Source organism: Schistocerca americana, chromosome X, assembly GCF_021461395.2.
Source record: "Schistocerca americana isolate TAMUIC-IGC-003095 chromosome X, iqSchAmer2.1, whole genome shotgun sequence".
Taxonomy (NCBI): domain Eukaryota; kingdom Metazoa; phylum Arthropoda; class Insecta; order Orthoptera; family Acrididae; genus Schistocerca; species Schistocerca americana.
Genome location: NC_060130.1, coordinates 966461137 through 966480371, shown reverse-complemented (window position 1 = coordinate 966480371; position 19235 = coordinate 966461137). Strand labels below are relative to the sequence as shown.

At 38.0% G+C, this 19235-nt stretch overlaps 1 protein-coding gene across 1 annotated transcript in view; it reads left to right on the top strand.

Moving 5' to 3' along the window:
* Positions 1-19235, top strand: part of LOC124555342 — an 856442-nt gene that overhangs the window by 409212 nt on the left and 427995 nt on the right. The window lies entirely within an intron of this gene.

The following is a 19235-nucleotide window of genomic DNA, read 5'->3' as shown; positions in this document are numbered from 1 at the left end:
GAGACTGTGAGAGTTCTTCGCTTTCCGCGGCAGGTGTATAATAAATAGAGTCCAGATTTCTGTGTAAACACAAGTTGCATGAATTTTTGCATGTGTGGCCATTTGCTGGGTAAATGTATATTTTGAAGATGGAATGAATTGGGACACTTGTAATGCATGTTATATCACATTTTTGACCTTTTTTTTGCAATAACGTGTGTGACACCATCTTTTATTGATTTATTCATATGAACTGCACCAAGATGCAGTACATAAGCAATTCTGCAAATATGTTGTAGTTTGTGAACTTCATAGGGAGCTCAAGTACTCTACTTCAACTCGGTAGTTGTCGGTAGAAGTCAATATACTTTTCGGCAATAAATTAAATTAAAAAAGGGTATTATTATTATAATTATTATTATTATTATTGCTGCGCAATGCTGCTCCATATGTGATGAAGGCTGGGAAAGCTATTAAATATTTTTACCATAACTTGAAGTGTCTAACATTGCTGGCCCATGTTCTACATCATGTAACTGTAAAGGTGCTCCAAAATTTGATTGTGTGAATACACTGTTACAAACAATGATACAAACAAGGAAAATTGATGCACAAAATACAAAAGTTTGTTGCTGACAGCATTAATTTATAAGCTGTCCTTTTTCCAATTGAAGGTACTCTTAAAAGCAATTGTCCATGTTGCTTGATTTAGCTATATTCTTCCAGTTTTCGTTGTCCCCCCCCCCCCCCCCCCCCCACACACACACACAGCCTTTTTTAACCAAGTGGGGTACTTGGATAAATGCTGTCATCTTTTACTGTGAATTCCTGCAGATCTACAGAAGTTGACAGCTGTTTGCTTCATTCTACTGAAAAGCCTTAAGGTACTGCAATGTAAGATTTTTGCATCATTTTTGGAATGTAGGCTTTTGATGTCACTAATGCAATTTGCATTAAAGATGCGGTAGTGATATCCTAGGAAACAGATATGAAGCAAGACCATATTTACATCAAAACAAATTCTGTGCATTTTCATTTGGAAATACCAAAATTAGAAGCCACAGGTGGAGTCCCAGACAGTTATTGTAAAGGTTAAAAATCTTCACAGTCATTTGTGGAGAAATGGGTGTTGCTGTTTTTAGGATAACAAAGTTATCAGATCATATCCTGATTTTGAGTTTACAAAGAAGACCAAAATGTATGTTGCAGCAAAATTGTAACAGAAACTATCAAATTGATCAGACATGGTCCAAAATATCTTCACCTAAGTATGCATCTGTCACTTATTGTGACATAGAAACATCATCTTCTGTAACATATTTCAATTCTATTTCTGCCTTATTATGCGTATTTAATGATGTGACATTGCATGAATGGATGCGATTGATAGTGCATGAAAATCTGGGCTCTAGTAATAATATTATTAGTAATTTAATAAGTAAAGATATTAGCTCACCAAATAATTTAGGTGTTGTGTCACTGATAGACACACAAAGACACAAGAGATGCCTGCGAGCTTTCAGATGAAGTCTGGCACATTGTTTAATCAGCTAGGAAGTTTCAATACTACACACACTCCCATGCAGAGTGAAAAATATGGTATATGCTCGAGTATAAGACAACAATCCTGAATATTAGATGACCCCTCCCCCACCTTTTATGAGTGGTGTCTTGGGAAAAGCACACTCTGACTAATCAAATTTACAAACTATTATTCATGAAAGGGATACGTCTAAGTGGTTAACATTATGTCTAAATGGTTAACATTATGCCTATTCTGTATTTATGCAATTTATCTATTGTTGACATTTTGATACCATATGGGGAAATTAAATAAACAAAAGTAAATTTTTGTAATTATACTCTGCATTCTCTTCTTGGTGTATCTGTAATCCTATACTTTGTATTTTCTTGCCTGTCCACATATGTTCCATCAAATGTCTGTTTTTCACCTGTGTTCTGCAGATATGTACATGAGCAGGGGGAGGGGAAAAGGTTGTTACATATGGCTTATGATGACAACATACTGCAGGTCATTTGGTCAGGGATTGTAAGTGGAAATCTATTGCTGCCGTTAAATGACAGAACAGGATATTAGGTAAAATAAAGAGAATATATTCAAATTTACAGTATGCAAGGGGCACGCCTAGGGTTGTAAGTTACCAGGTTTAGGCCAATTTAGGAGGGTGAACTACTAATTGAAATGGGCAGCAGAAGGGGAGCTGGTTCATGTTAACTTCAATTGATGGCCAATCATGAAACGTAGAGCTGGAGGATTTGCCTGTCATGAAAGACGTTTGTTCTGCTTGAGGTCTGGTTCACAAGAGAGCGAGGCAACTGTGTTATGGACTGCAATATGCTCCAGCATCCACACATGTCACGTGTATCCCACCCACGCTGTTTGCCAAAACCAATGGTGTGAATTCACTAGCAGTTTCAGCAGAGGGCTAAGGGCATCTCTTGTGTGCACCGTGAACTGGACAGAACAGCGTTGGTTCTGAAGGCAGACTACTTGCGTCATGTATGCACTATGGAAGTTGCTCTGGGAGCAAACTTGTAAAGATTTGGCTGGGGCTTCTAAATAAAATTTTTTAAACCAGTTCCTTAAAATATTCATGAACTTGCTGCCACCCTGTACAGTGCTTACCCTTAGTGGTGACCCACATTGTTTACAAAAGGAAAGATGGTTTGCCCTAGTGGGAGCCTTAGTGCTGTGGGAGACTCCTGTTACAATTGTATTCATTTAGTGTAAGTGGCAGGGGACTTAGATGTAGTCAAGTTTACCAAATTTCATGAGTTAAGGAAACAGTAAAATATTAACTGTTCAGATTTTGAGCAGCAATGCAATTGCTCCTGTAATAACTGAAATCATCATCATCCAGATTATCAGTTCTTAAAATATGTGAAGTTAAAAATCATTCCAGAAAGCTTCACAAAGGAGGAATGAACTATCGTGGTTTCTGTTAGGTTGAGGAGAAAAAAAATCTATTATTAATTTAGTGTTTCAGTAGTAAACTAATTGTCATAGAAAGCAGATGCTGTCCAAACTGAATCCGCACTTATCTTTTAATGGTTTACAGGCCCCCCTAAAATGTGTAGTTGTTTGTGTTGTCTGGAAAATATTAATCTCGCTTCCACATAGCTGAACTAAAATCAAAATATTAAATGCAACAACAACATGACAGAAGACTTAATTCTGTAATAATCAAAGTATTTGGTTAAAAAAAAAAACATAATAAATCAGCTTACTGCAGAATATTAACACATGGTGTGGGTTAGAACTGGACTAAGTGCATGTGAAAAAGGGTAATAACCTAAGTAAAAACTTGCTATGTCGTCTGACTATTTTTGTGGCTAGTAGTTGCACAAAGTTTCTCAGAGTACAAAATAGTAACATATTTCAGTAAAATGGAGGTGTCACTTATTAAGTCGTGGAGATAGTGTACCATAAAACTTGTATAACCCAAACCTTATCTATATTAACTCATGTTAATATATCTAAAAACGAAGATGATGTGATTTACCAAACGAAAGCGCTGGCAGGTTGATAGACACACAAACAAACACAAACATACACACAAAATTGAAGCTTTCGCAACCAACGGTTGCTTCATCAGGAAAGAGGGAAGGAGAGGGAAAGACGAAAGGATGTGGGTTTTAAGGGAGAGGGTAAGGAGTCATTCCAATCCCGGGAGCGGAAAGACTTACCTTAGGGGGAAAACAGGACAGGTATACACTCGCACACACACACACATATCCATCCGCACATACACAGACTCAAGCAGACATTTGTAAAGGCAAAAAGTTCGGGCAGAGATGTCAGTCGAGGCGGAAGTACAGAGGCAAAGATGTTGTTGAAAGACAGGTGAGGTATGAGCAGCGGCAACTTGGAATTAGCGGAGGTTGAGGCCTGGCGGATAACGAGAAGAGAGGATATACTGAAGGGCAAGTTCCCATCGCCGGAGTTCTGACAGGTTGGTGTTAGTGGGAAGTATCCAGATAACCCGGACGGTGTAACACTGTGCCAAGATGTGCTGGCCATGCGCCAAGGCATGTTTAGCCACAGGGTGATCCTCATTACCAACAAACAGTGTCTGCCTGTGTCCATTCACACGAATGGACAGTTTGTTGCTGGTCATTCCCACATAGAAAGCTTCACAGTGTAGGCAGGTCAGTTGGTAAATCATGTGGGTGCTTTAACACGTGGCTCTGCCTTTGATCGTGTACACCTTCCAGGGTTACAGGACTGGAGTAGGTGGTGGTGGGAGGGTGCATGGGACAGGTTTTACACCGGGGGTGGTTACAAGGGTAGGAGCCAGAGGGTAGGGAAGTTGGTTTGGGGATTTCATAGGGATGAACTAAGAGGTTACGAAGGTTAGGTGGATGGCAGAAAGACACTCTTGGTGGATTGGGGAGGATTTCATGAAGGATGGACCTCATTTCAGGGCAGGATTTGAGGAAGTCGTATCCCTGCTGGAGAGCCACATTCAGAGTCTGATCCAGTCCCAGAAAGTATCCTGTCACAAGTGGGGCACTTTTGGGGTTCTTCTGTGGGAGGTTCTGGGTTTGAGGGGATGAGGAAGTGGCTCTGGTTATTTGCTTCTGTACCAGGTCGGGAGGGTAGTTGCGGGATGCGAAAGCTTTTTTCAGGTTGTTGGTGTAATGGTTTAGGGATTCCAGACTGGAGCAGATTCGTTTGCCATGAAGACATAGGCTGCAGGGATGATGTGGAATGGGTGGCAGCTGTCATAATGGAGGTACTGTTGCTTGTTGGTGGGTTTGATGTGGACGGACGTATGTGAAGCTGGCCATTGGACAAATGGAGATCAACGGAAAGGAAAGTGGCATGGGATTTGGAGTAGGACCAGGTGAATCTGATGGAACCAAAGGAGTTGGGGTTGGAGAGGAAATTCTGGAGTTCTTCTTCACTGTGAGTCCAGATCATGAAGATGTCATCAATAAATCTGTACCAAACTTCGGGTTGGCAGGCCTGGGTCCTCTAAGCGACCCATGAATAGGTTGGCGTACTAGGGGGCCATCCTGTTACCCATGGCTGTTCCCTTTAATTGTTGGTATGTCTGGCCTTCGAAAGTGAAGAAGTTGTGGGTCAGGATGAAGTTGGCTAAGGTAGTGAGGAAAGAGGTTTTAGGTAGGATGGCAGGTGATCGGCGGGAAAGGAAGTGCTCCGTCACAGCGAGGCCCTGGACATGTGGAATATTTGTGTATAAGGAAGTGGCATCAATGGTTACAAGGATGGTTTCCGGGGGTAACAGATTGGGTAAGAATTCCAGGCATTTGAGAAAGTGGTTGGTGTCTTTGATGAAGGATGGGAGACTGCATGTAATGGGTTGAAGGTGTTGATCTACGAAGGCAGAGATACGTTCTGTGGGGGCTTGGTAACCAGCTACAATGGGGCGGCCGGGATGATTGGGTTTGTGAATTTTAGGAAGAAGGTAGAAGGCAGTGGTACAGGCTGTCGGTGGGGTCAGGAGGTTGATGGAGTCAGGTGAAAGGTTTTGTAGGGGGCCTAAGGTTCTGAGGATTCCTTGAAGCTCTGCCTGGACATCAGGAATGGGATTACCTTGGCAAACTTTGTGTATAGTGTTGTCGGAAAGCTGACACAGTCCCTCAGCCACATACTCCCGACGATCAAGTACCACGGTCGTGGAACCCTTCCCCGCCGTAAGAATGACAATGAATTCGTCAGCCTTCAGATCACTGATCTCCTGGGCTTCAGCAGTGGTGATGTTGGGAGTAGGATTAAGATTTTTTAATAAGGATTGAGAGGCAAGGCTGGAAGTCAGAAATTCCTGGAAGGTTTGGAGAGGGTGATTTTGAGGAAGAGGAGGTGGGTCCCGCTGTGACGGAGGACGGAACTGTTCCAGGCAGCGTTCAATTTGGATAGTGTCTTGGGGAGTTGGATCATTAGGAGTAGGACTAGGATCATTTTTCTTCATGGCAAACTGATATAAACTCATGTTAAAGTAGGGAAGTGCAAAGCCTTTTTTATACCGACAAAATCCTGGCATAAACTAGCCAGAGCATCTAATGAGTTATCACTGCCTTAAATTGGATAAATAATTGGAAATGGCCAATGTAACCACATCGTAGTGAAAATCTCAGAAAAGCAAAAGGAAAGATATACCTATTCATTTAAAAACCATTTTAAATTACCCCATGGGATGGTAGCGTGTAAATATATCACTTAGTTTTACACATGAAGTAATTAGTTAAAACTGAGACAAATAATAATTAACAAGGTTGAAATGGGACCAAGTAGTCTTCTGAAGGGTGACTTGTTTGTCTGACTAATAATATGGGTCTCAAAATGGGTAGCTATAATTAATACTTCTCATAAGTAAGTGCTCAACATAGAACACAATATTGTCCAGTGGACTTAGCTCATCTGCAGAGCAATGGAGTATCAGTTACAAAAATCAGATGAAGGTTTGCAGTATAATTGTCCTTTGAACAATAAAAAATAAGTATAGTAGACACCGCAAAGAGGGGCTCCATATTCTAGATTTGACAACAAAACATTCAATGAAGCAGACTTGTAATAAGTAGCATTTTGGAAAAACTTTAGTAAGGTAAACTTGATATATCCATTTGAAAGAAAAAACAAACATCTTGTCAATAAAAGAGATCTACAAGTGAAATATACTATAACACCAAAATTCTACAACAAAGCTGAACAACAAAAGTATTTAAATTCACCACATGACAAAGATCTATACAGTAGATGATAGAGGGGGCCTTTAAACACCTCAAACTCTTCAGACATACATAAACTTTCTACATAATACAAATAGGAGTGCACCTGGGCCATCCTCAAAAATTAATAATTTTCATTTATTTGTTTATTTACACATTTAGCTCCATAGGACCAAATTGAGGAGCAGATCTCCAAGGTCATGGCATGTGCCAGTACATTAAATTACAATACAAAAGTAATAACAGATGAAATAAAATATTTATGAACCCAAAAAGTCAAGGCATAAGTTTAAGTAAACACAGTCAGAAATTAAAAATAGGAAACAGTTTAATTTTTGAAGCAACTTCTTGACAGAATAGGAGGAATGACCCATGACAAAACTCATCAGTTTCAATTTGAAAGGGTGTGGATTACAGCTAAGATTTTTGAATTCTTGTGGTAGCTTATTGAGAATGGATGCAGCAGTATCACAGAATTTAAGGAAGTGCAATCCAAATGCAGATTGTATTTCTTCCTGGCATTAAATGAGAGAAAGCTGCTAATTCTTGGGAATAAGCTGACGATAATAAAGAATATATATATTGAGAGGCCAATGTCAGAATTGCCAGACTAGTGAACAGGGGTCAATAAGAGATTCGCGAACTTACACTACTTATTGCCCGAACTAGCCATTTCTGACCCAAAAATATCCTTTGAGAATGGGAAGAGTTACCACAAAATATAATACCATATGATACCAGTGAATGAAAACAAGCAAAGTAGACTAATTTTCACGTTGAACGATCCTGATTTCAGATACCGTTCAAAAAGTAAAAATGGCAGCATTCACCCTTCAAACAAGATTGTGAACATGGGTTTTCCACGACAGTTTACTATCCATCTGAACACCTAGATATTTGAACTGTTCAATTTCACTAATCATATGCCCATTATGTGAAATTAAAATGTAAGTTTTTGTTGGACTGTGTGTTAGAAACTGTAAACACTGAGTCTTACTGTGATTTAGGGTTACTTTATTTTCTAATGGCTATGAACTTATGTCATGAACTGCACTATTTGAAATGAAGCCAGTGTTGTGCATAGCATGCTTTACTATGAAGCTAGTGTCATCAGCAAACAGAAATATTTTAGAATTGCCTGTAATACTAAAGGGCATATCATTTATATAAATAAGGAACAGAAGTGGCCCCTACACTGATCCCTGGGGCACCCACCGTTTGACCATGCCCCACATCACAGCCATTCTCGACACTGTGAATAAAGGCCTTTTGCTGTCTGTTGCTAAAGCAAGAGGTGAACCAATTGTGAGCTACTCCCCGTATACCGTAATGGTCCAACTTCTGGAGCAATATTTTGTGATCAACACAATCAAATGCCTTAGTTACATCAAAAAAGATGCCTAGCTTTTGAAACCTTTTGTTTAATCTATCCAGTACCTCGCAGTGAAAAGGGAATATAGCATTTTAAGTTGTGAATCGGTTATAAAGCCAAATTGTACATTTAATAGCAAATTATGTGATATAAAATGATAAATTATCCTTACATACACAACCTTTTCAATAACCTAAGCAAACACTGATGGCATAGAAATAGGTCCAAAATTGTTTACATTATCCCTTTCTCCCTTTTTTATAATGTGGCTTTACTACTGAGAGCTGCAGTCATTCAGGAAACTGACCATTCTTAAAGGAAAAATTACAAATATGGGGAAGTACAGGGCTAACATGTGCAGCTCAGTACTTTTATATTCTGCTAGGCATTCCATCATATCCATGAAAGTCCTTAGTCTTTGGAGATTTAATTATTGACCTAATCTCCTCCTTGTCAGTATCACAGGACAGTGTTTCAGACATTAGTCTCAGAAAGGCATTTTCCTTGTAGACGTTATGTTTTTATTTAATTCACCAGCAGTGGTCAGAAAATGATTGTTAAACACTGTAAATATATCTGACTTACCAGTAACAGAAATATGTTTACTAAAAACTGAGTTTATACTGTCAACCTTGTGCTGCTGACCAGACACTTCCTTCACAACTGACCATATGGTTTTAATTTTATCCTGTGAATTAGCTATTCTATTTGCATACCTAATACTCTTTGCATTCTTAATAACATTTTAAGCACCTTACAATACTGTTAGTAATGAGCTGCTGTTGCTTGATTGTGACTACTTCTAACATTTTGATATAATTCCCACTTTCTTCTACATGATATCCTTATCCCGCTAGTCAGCTATCCAGGCTACCCACTGATAATACCCCATTTAGAACACACTAATGGAAAGCAGCTCTCAAAGAGCGTGTGAAAAGAGTTAAGAAAAGTGTTACATATGTCATCTATGTTATCGTCATTAGCAATACCCTGCCACTCTTATTCCTTAATGAGGTTTGAGAAACACTCTTTTACCATTGGAGTATCTTTCCTACATAGTTTGTAATTATATGTAATGTTTGTTTGAGTGCAAAAGCGTTTTAGTTTCATAATTTGTGCATCATGGTCTGTAACGCCATTCACCCTTTTACTAACAGAATGCCCATCCAGTAATGAAGAATGAATAAAAATATTGTGTATGGCTGTGGTACTGTTCCCCTACACCCTGGCTGGGAAAACCACAGTCTGCATCAGATCATATGAATTTATGAGATCTACCAACATCCTTTTTCCCGCACCATGATATACAAAATTAATGTTGAAGTCACCACATATAACTAATTTCTGGTACTTAGTATAAAGTGAATCAAGAATCATTGGTAGCTTGACCATAAATTCTCAGAAGTCAGAGTTAGCAGACCTATAAACAACAATAAACAACAACAATTAGAAGTTACGTTTTACAGAGTTCAACTGCCCCTGCACAACATTCAAATACCTGTCCTGTGCAGTGCCGTTATACATCTACGAATTGAAATGGAATACTGTTTTTTACGTACATAGCCGCTCCCCAACCCCACAAGGAACTCCTTGAAAAACAGGCAGCGAATCTGTATCCTGGTAAAGGAAGCCTCAGATTTGTCAAATTATTTAAGTGGTGCTCCAACATACCAATAATTTCAGAGTCAACTTTTGATGAAATATGCTAATTCTTCTCTACTTGGATACCTGAGATTCTCTGAAGGTGATTCCTTTGCTAGAGGGACTTACTTTAGGCAGGTATACCTATGAGCTGACCTCAATCTAAAAAAGGTGCAGCTCTAACACCAACTACTACAGGAATTTTTCCATGAGTGATCCTGCCACCACCCACTAGACTGTCACCTATAAGCTTTGCCGGCCTCCCGTTCCCATACCTATCGAGGTGCAGGTCATGTCTAGTGAAACCCGATCTGCTGTTAGACTCAATTGGTACCACTGCAAGGTGACAACTATTTAATATTTATACTCTATATAATACTCTCAGTACACTGTCACTGAAAAGCTATGCAGTTTGTTACTTATAAATTGTACCATAATATGAAAATTAGTCTTAATTATGACAGACAAGATGAGGAAGGGTAAGAAAAGTGGTAGCGTGCTGGGATGTGGCTGGCTTATCACAAGGGGACAGCTGTGGCAGTCCATGGGTTTGCACCATGTGGTCTCTGCTTTAGTAAGCCTTCACTGGTAACATAGCCTGCAATTTAAACGACTCTGAAAAAATTATCTCAATTGGAAGGTCACTGCATGGTAAAATGAATCATGGTTAATGGTTCTGCTCTGACCTGTAGGTGTGGCAGCATAAAATAGACAATTTAACATCACTGAATCATCTTCAGTCATACATTTAGCAACATAATGAGCATTTATTGTATCCTCCTTAGCTTCCACAACAAAACATTATCTGTGCAACAGAAATAACATCACTTGAAACAGCTGTCAGAAGAACCCTCCCCTGTTCATAATTGCCTTTGATCACATGAATGACAAGACCTCTTGTCTGCTCACAAGTAACCTAAATAAAACAATGTCTTACATCTCATCATGTCAACAATAGTTCGCTGCCCTCTGGGAGATAACAGCCACAAGTTATCATATCCTCTCTTATCAACTAACAGGGGTACAACAGATCAATTCATCATCATTCATTAGAACTCTTGTTACGGTACATAACTTAATACATTTTTGCTCTGTGCATTGAGTTAACCAGACAAGAAGCTACCACTTATGAAAAACAGAAGGCAATGACAGACAAAGAATAAAAGATCAGCAAAGACAATTTAGAGAGATGCATAAAGAAGAGAGAGAAAAGGCAGAATAAGTTCACTCCTTTCAATCCGCAATCCCGCATGTCACACTGCATCCTATCGGCTTTGGCAACACAAGTGCTATTGTATAATTATGACTGTGTGTGTATTTGGGGCCTCGAGTCACCTAATACCAATAGTAAACTGATAAACAATACCAGGATCATTAGACTCTATGGTTTGTCACATTTCTTACAAGGCCTAGACACTGATTTCATGTCTGTGCCTGGTCTTTCAATAAAAACAAATCCTCATCAATGTAAGAAGATGTATTGGGGCAATGATTTCGGAAATCTTGCATGTGCTGTTTCGCGGCATAGGGTCTATAGAACCCTTAAGGTGCTCACATCTGTGGAGCAAGGAATAGGAGCCTACTTTCATCAGAGAGCACAGAATTGATGCTTACAGGAAAGAAGAAAGAAAATAGAATGGATCATGACATGAAAATGAAATGAAAGAAAGTGTTATGAACAGCTTGGGACTCTGTTGTTACCAAACAGAATGTGCGATCTACACATCCCTGGAGATTAATCGAAAACTCTCAAAAATATGTCTTAAGAAACTTCTCATCACTACAACTAAGCATGAAGTACTTGAACAACAACAACAACAACAGAGTTTAAAACATGTATAAGAAATTTACTACAGTAAACAGGTTCAATGGAAGCGACAGTCAAATGGGGCCACTATGCTCACAGCATGTACTTGCGCAATGAGACGCAGCTCAGTGTACTCAGCACGCACATGATTGAGTGGTGATCTACGACAGGTTGGCAGTAGACTTTGCCCCAGACGCTGGTATGTGCAGATGCAGTATCTCCTGTGGCACTGGATCCTATGCACTGCAGCGCCCAGGCTCGGCTCACAGCAGAATAACAGCTGCGAGTTCTGACTGACCACACAATATTGAACGTGAACAAAAAGTAAACAACCGCCCTATAGACCAAGCAGTGGGAACGAATCAAGTTTCTGATACCATTGTACATTGGGATGGAGAGGGAAGGTTGTTACATACAGCTTACGACTACAATGTACAGCAGGTTGAATGATCAGGTGTTTCATGTGGGCATCCAGGGATGCTGTTAAATGACAGAACAGGAAATTAGGTAACTACGTAGAATACATTCAAATGTGTAGTATACAAAGAGTATGCCTTGGGAGGAACTTACCAGGTTCAGGCCAGTCTAAGAGGACGAACATCTAAATAAATGAGGAGGTGGTTCATGTTAAGTTACGTTGGTGGCCGGTCATGAAACGCAGGGCCAGAGGTTCTGCCTGCTCAAGGTCTGTATCACAACAGACTGAGGCAACTGATTTCTCCACTGTAGAATGCTCCAGCATTGATGCACATGGCCTGTATCCCCTGCTTGCTATTGGCTAACACCGATGGCGTGAATTCACTAGCAGTTTCAGCAGAGTGCTGAGGTGTCTCTTGTCAGCAGCTATAAGTGGACAGACTGCCTTTGTTCTGAAAGCTAGGCAACTTGGCACATAGGCACAGCAGATGTTGCTGCGGGAGAAAACTTGTACAGATTTGACTGGGGACTTCTAAATAAAATTTTTAAAATCAATTCCCTAAAATATTCCCTGACTGGTGGCCACCCTGTACAGATGTTTATTTTGCTTGGTTAATTTGTTTTTGCATTCAGTACGAAGAAATATTCTCATCTTAACCATAATAGTGAAGAATGTTAAAGAGGACAGATATAGTTCTTGGAAGAAGGGAAGAACTAACGGCAGGAAACAGTCAGTTAACTTGGACACCTGTTTACCATCAATTACGTAACAATACAAAGAACTTCATTGCTCCCTTAAGGTGTAGTAGTCATAATATTTATTTATGTCATTGATTGTTATTTCATCCAAAACTTTATGTGGTGGTATTCCTGTGATGGAATGAGGTGCTCCATTCACAACTTTCTCAAAAGCAGCCACATAATCTACCCCCATCAGATGCTTCTTAGAAGTGAACATATAACTTCGTCTCCCATAGCCGAATACAGTATACTTTTGATCATTTCTTGCTAGCAGTCTCTGAGAGAAACTGACTATCAAGTCTGTGTTTATTGGTATATTGATGATATTGAACATTAGTACGGGATCTTAGTAGTAGTAGAAGTAGAAGTAGTGGTAGTAACAGCTTTATTCCTCTGTAGATCTCTTTTTACAAGGATGTAGGACATGTCAAAGTATTTAAAGTTTAGATCAATTTAAAATAAGCTAATTCGTATACACATATATTTACAGACTTCTAGTTAGAGGCAATCATTATATTTACTCCTGGTATACAATACAATATTTAATAATGTAATGCCACGCTGTTCACTCATATCACACTATCAGTCACTGCCCACACTATACACACATCATTTCATAGCACTTCACTCACTACACGCACACACACACACACACACACACACACACACACACACACTCTCTGGTGATCTCTGGGCCATTTTCTATACCACAACTTCGCATTTGCTATCCTGGAAAACTGAGTCAGCATCCCTCCATAATGAGTGGGATGTTGAGTTCAGAAAGAGGAAGAGGTGTTAGTATTGTGCTCTGCATAGTTTGGGGCTAAGTATTTCTACATTGGAAAAAGTTGGGAAAAAAAAACATAAAGTGAAGGTTTTATGTGGAATGTTGCATGTATTATTATTTATTTGTAAAACATTTTTTTTAAGACCCCCACTGTGTTTTATTGAAATAAACCTTAAACGTATTGTATAACAGGTGCTTCTTAGCTGCCTTTTTAAGTAAGTGTGTTTTTGCAATTTATTTAATCTCTCTTAGTAATTTATTGTACAGTTTTATTCCTTGGTAGAAAATTCTGTTTTGAGTTTTATGATTTTTTTTTTTTTTTGGTAAATGTAAGTTGAGTCTATCTCTTGATGCATGATCATCTACAGAGCGGTTTGTGCAGTAATTACCAATGTTATTTTTGACGTGTACAACTGACTGATAAATGTATTCACATGGAACAGTTAAAATTCCCAGTGTTTTGAACAGATCTTTACAATGAGCTCGACTAGTACTTTTGGTTATTAACCCTTTGGCTTGTTTCTTGAGTTTGAAAAATGTGTTCATATTTTGTGCGTTTGTTCCCCAAAAACAGAATGCCATAGCTAAGAATTGAGTGTGCATATGAATAATATGCAAGTGAAAGACACTGCATGTTACACACTGATAATAGGATTCTAAGGGCATAACATGCTGATAACATTCTGTTTGCAAGTGCCTTTGTGTGTTCACACCACTTCAACTGAGAATCAATATTCAGTCCTAGAAATTTTGCATTTGTTACGCAGTCTATAGAGGTGCCATCTACATTTAATTTAACATTGTCATTTTTCCTCTTCAAATTGATATTCATGGCATTAGTTTTCTTTATGTTCAATGTCACTTTATTGCTTCTTGACCAATCATAAACTTCCTTGAGAGTTTCATTTGCTTTCTCGGCAAGGAGTTCTCTTGTTTTCACACTGACTATAATATTGCTGTCATCAGCGAAGAGAATTTTTTCACCATGAGTAACACTACTGGGAAAGTCATTGATGTATATCAGGAACAGTATTGGTCCTGATATGCTACCTTGCAGTTCCCCTATATTAATTTATTTTGATTGTGATAAGTGTTTCACTACATGTTTACATCTATTTGAAGTATGTGTTACCTCTACTCTTTGTACCCTATCTGTTAGGTATAACCGAAACCAGCATTAGCTACCACTCTTATTCCTAATGCTTCAAATTTATTTAATAGAATCATGTGGATGATTGTATCAAATGCCTTAGAAAGATCCAAAAATATGCCTGTGACACACTCATCTTTATCAAGAGCATCAAGTACAACTTTTGTGAAAACAAACTATGATTTGCTTAAAAGATTGTATTATTCAGGTAATTCATTAATCTGTCTTTCATAATTGCTTCTATTACTTTTGAGAATGGTGACAGCAGAGAAATGGGCTGGTAATTTTTATGTATTCTGCATTACCTTTCTTAAGCAGAGGTACAGCTCTTGTGTGTTTTAACTGCCCTGGAAATGTCCCTGATGTGAAGGATTCATTTATTATATTTGTTAAGGGGCCTTGTATAGTCCCTATGCATTGTTTCAGTACACACATTGGTACTTCATCTAAGCCTACTGAGAGTCTTTTTTTTTTTTTTTTTTTTTTTTTTGACACCATTATCTGTGGTTCGAAGTAACAACATAGTATTTAGTGCAATATTATTGTGTTATATTTGTTTTGGGGAATTTTTGCTGTAACTTCTCTGCAATACTTGAAAAATGCTTGTTTGCATAATTTGCTAAGTGGATCATTTACTACCTTATCCCATCCCCCTCCCTTAACAATACGTTATTCTGCAATTGTTTGCTTCCTTAGCCCCCCCCCCCCTTCCACATTCCATTTTTTATAACATCCCAGACTGGTTTGCTTTTATTCTCTGCATTGTATACTATTTTGTCATTAAATGACTTTTTTACAGCAATCAGCACCTTCCTATATGTCTTTTTGTATTTGTAGTAGAAATTTAACAATTATAGATCATTGTGAATCTTTTTCATGGAACTGAAGTGTTTAAGTGTTTGGGAGGATTTCTTAATACCTGCTTTTGTGAGATGTTGATACGTATGCATACTTTTGGAACTACCTTGTCAAAGTCCAATTTAAACAATGTGTAGAATTTAGAGAATTTCATATTCACATTGGTTTCATTATACACTTCGTCCCAGCTTTGATTTATAGTTATTTTGAAAAATCTTTTATTTTGATTTCTGATAGATCTCATTGTAACCCTTGTTTCCGTTGGATTCATTTATGGTATTAGTGTTGATGTTAATGTCCCCACACAGAATTAAGTTGACCTTTGTACTTGAGATTTTGCCTAAAACTTCTGTTAACTTATTGAAAAAAGTGTCCACACTACGACTTGGAGATCTATACACTCACAAAATGATTAATTTTTTGGTGATATCAACTTCTAATAGTTTTATTTTATGTTTTATTGATTGCATGTTTTGATGGATGATTGTAAAGTCTATGAAATGCCCCATGTTACTCTTTCCAATGGTTTGTTTTTGTTTGTGACATCTTTTGTATATGATATTGGAGGTGTTAAAATCTGTCTTTTGAGTAATTGTTTAAGTATTTTTTGAAGTGCTGAAGATACTCTTTAGCAGGGGAACCTTTTGTCTGGATTTATCCTAAAAAGACCTACTTTTTCTACCTATGACAACAGGTATTTGACGATGTGTGGCCCGAGATCCACCCCCTATACTTTCATGAATCAGCTGTACCAATTTTCCCTTCCCAGCCCTAGTACCTTACTCCTATTAATTTGTGGTATAATGACTTTTTCACCACGTAACCTTTTTTGTGAAACTACTTCAACTCTCACTCTGTTTTGTGTGCTGCAAGACCAGTATTTATTCAATAATGCTTCAACAAATTATTTATATGATTTACATGTGTTGCTGACTCCTGTTCCCCATGATTTTGCTTCTCCTTCGAACCTACTCTTCACGAGTTTGATTTTTTGTTGTTCTTCTGTGTTTTCAGGCTAGATGCCCTCAAACTGTCTAATGAAAGCTACTGGGAGTATAGTTACCTTATGAGAGAAATGATGCAATTTATACACATTAGCGTGATTTGCTATGTTACATACATGAACAATACATTTTTTTATTTCTTGTTCACACCAAATTTGGACTTTTGTTTCACTTCATTTTCTGTTTTGTATTGCATCTCAGGAAGTGCTTTTTGCTCTATTTTTCTCAGTTTCCCCTGAATCACACTTGTGTTGCCTTAACAAGAAGATTCTGCATGTGAAATATTACGACTACGTATTTAATGGTCATTATTTATACTTTATGAATTATTACGGTATATTCTATGTTTCTCATTACATACTTTGGTAGATTTGCTTTGCTCTTGCTTTATGTTACTAATGTCATTAATTGTTTTTTATGTTACTCCATTTTGATCCTGCAAATCCTTGATTTCATGGCCAATCTACATATTAATTTGTGACTTACAAACTTCTAATTTCTTACCCCATTCTTGTTTTTCATACTCTAGTTTCTTGCAGCATCCTTCAGATTTCACTTCAAGGTTTATAACCATTTGTTCCAGTGCATCAAACGTAGTATTAAGTTGTGCTGTTTCCACATTAATTTCCTTTAATCCATTATCTTTTTTCTTGTGTACTACTTTTGGTTCTTGCAAAATTAATTTTTGCATACACATCATATACTGATGCTCATATTTATTTATTTATTTATTGTTCCATGGGACCAATTGAAGGAGAAGTCTCCATGGTCTTGGAACGTGTCAGTACATGAAATTATAACACGATATTAGAAACGGATAAAATGAAACATATTCAGGTGACATGTTGTAAGTTTAAATAAAGAAAATCAACAATGTAACACTGGGATTTGCTTAATTTTTCAGCTCTTCCTGGAGGTCCTTGACAGAATAGTTTAGACTTAAAAGTGTTTGGGCTACTGCTAAGATTTTTGAGTTCTTGTGGTAGCTTATTGAAAATGGATGCAGCAGAATACTGCACTCCTTTCTGCACAAGAGTCAAGGAAGTGCATTCCACATGCGGATTTGGTTTCTGCCTAGTATTAACTGAGTGAAAGCTGCTAACTCTTGGGAATAAGCTAATATTGCTAACAACAAACGACATTAATGAAAATATATACAGTGAGGCCTATGTCAGAATTCGCAGACTATTGAATAGGGGTCGACAAGAAGTTCTCGAACTTAGACCACATATATCTTGAACAGCCTGTTTTTGAGTCAAAAATACCCTTTTTGGATCAGAAGAATTACCCAAAAAAATAATACCATATTACATAAGCGTATGAAAATATCCAAAGTAGACTACTTTTCGTGTTGAACTGTCACTTATATCAGATACTGTTCTAATGGTAAATAACGCAGCATTTAATTTCTGAACAAGATCCTGAACATGGGCTTACTATCTACCCGAACGATAGGAACTTGAACTGTACCATCTCGCTTATAATATTCCCATTCTGTCTGGTCAAAATATCGGTTCTTGTTGAATTGTGAGTTAGAAACTGTAAAAACTGAGTCTTACTGTGATTTAGCATCAAATTATTTTCCACAAGCCATGAACTTATTTCATGAACTACATTATTTGATAGTGTTTCAATATTACTCACAAGATCCTCCACTACCAAGCTGGTGTCATCAGCAAACAGAAATATTTTTGAATCACCTGTAATACTAGAAGGCATATCATTTATATAAATAAGAAACAGCAGTGGCTCCAGCACCAACCCTTGGGAAACACCCCACTTAACAGTGCCCCATTAAGACTGAACATCACTACCACTCTCAATATTGCAGAGAATTACCTTCTGCTTTCTGTTCTTAAAGCAGAGGTGAACCAATTGTAAGCTACTCCCCTTACTCCATAATGGTCCAACTTCTGCAGTAATAGTTTGTGGTCAACACAGTCAAAAGCCGTCATTAAGTCAAAGAAAACACCCAGCGTTCACAACCTTTTATTTAATCCATCCAAAACCTCATAGAGAAAAGAGAATATAGCATTTTCAGTTGTTAAACCATTTCTAAAACCAAACTGTACATTTGACAGCAAATTATGTGAATTTAAATGCTCCAGTAACCTTGTATATACAGCCTTCTCGATAACTTTAGCAAACACCGATAGGTCTAAAATTGTCAACATTATCCCTGTCTCCCTTTTTATAAAGTTGGTTCACTACCGAGTACTTTAATCGGTCAAGAAACTGACCACTCCTAAAGGAAAAGTTACAGATATGGATAAGTACTGGGCTAACATACACAGAACAATACTTCAGTAATCTTCTAGATACCCCATCATGTCCATGACAGTTCTTGGTCTTTAGTGATTTAATTATTAACTCAATCTCCCTCTTGTCAGTATCATGGAGGAGCATTTCACGTAACAGTCTCGGAACACTTTTTTCTAAGAGCGCTACATGATTCCCTGTTGCGACTAGGTTCCTATTTAGTTCACCTGCTATATTCAGAAAGTGATTATTAAATACTGTACATATATGCGACTTATCAGTAACACGGACATTCCCACTACGCACTGTCTCTGCTGACCAGCAACTTCCTTTACGACTGACCATATGGTTTTAATTTTATCCTGAGACTTAGCTATTCTATCTGCATACCACATACTTTTTGCCTTCCTATTAACATTTTTAAGCACTTTACAACACTGTTTGTAATGGGCTGCTGCATTTAGATTTTGACTGATTCTAACGTTTTACAAGATATTCTTATCCCT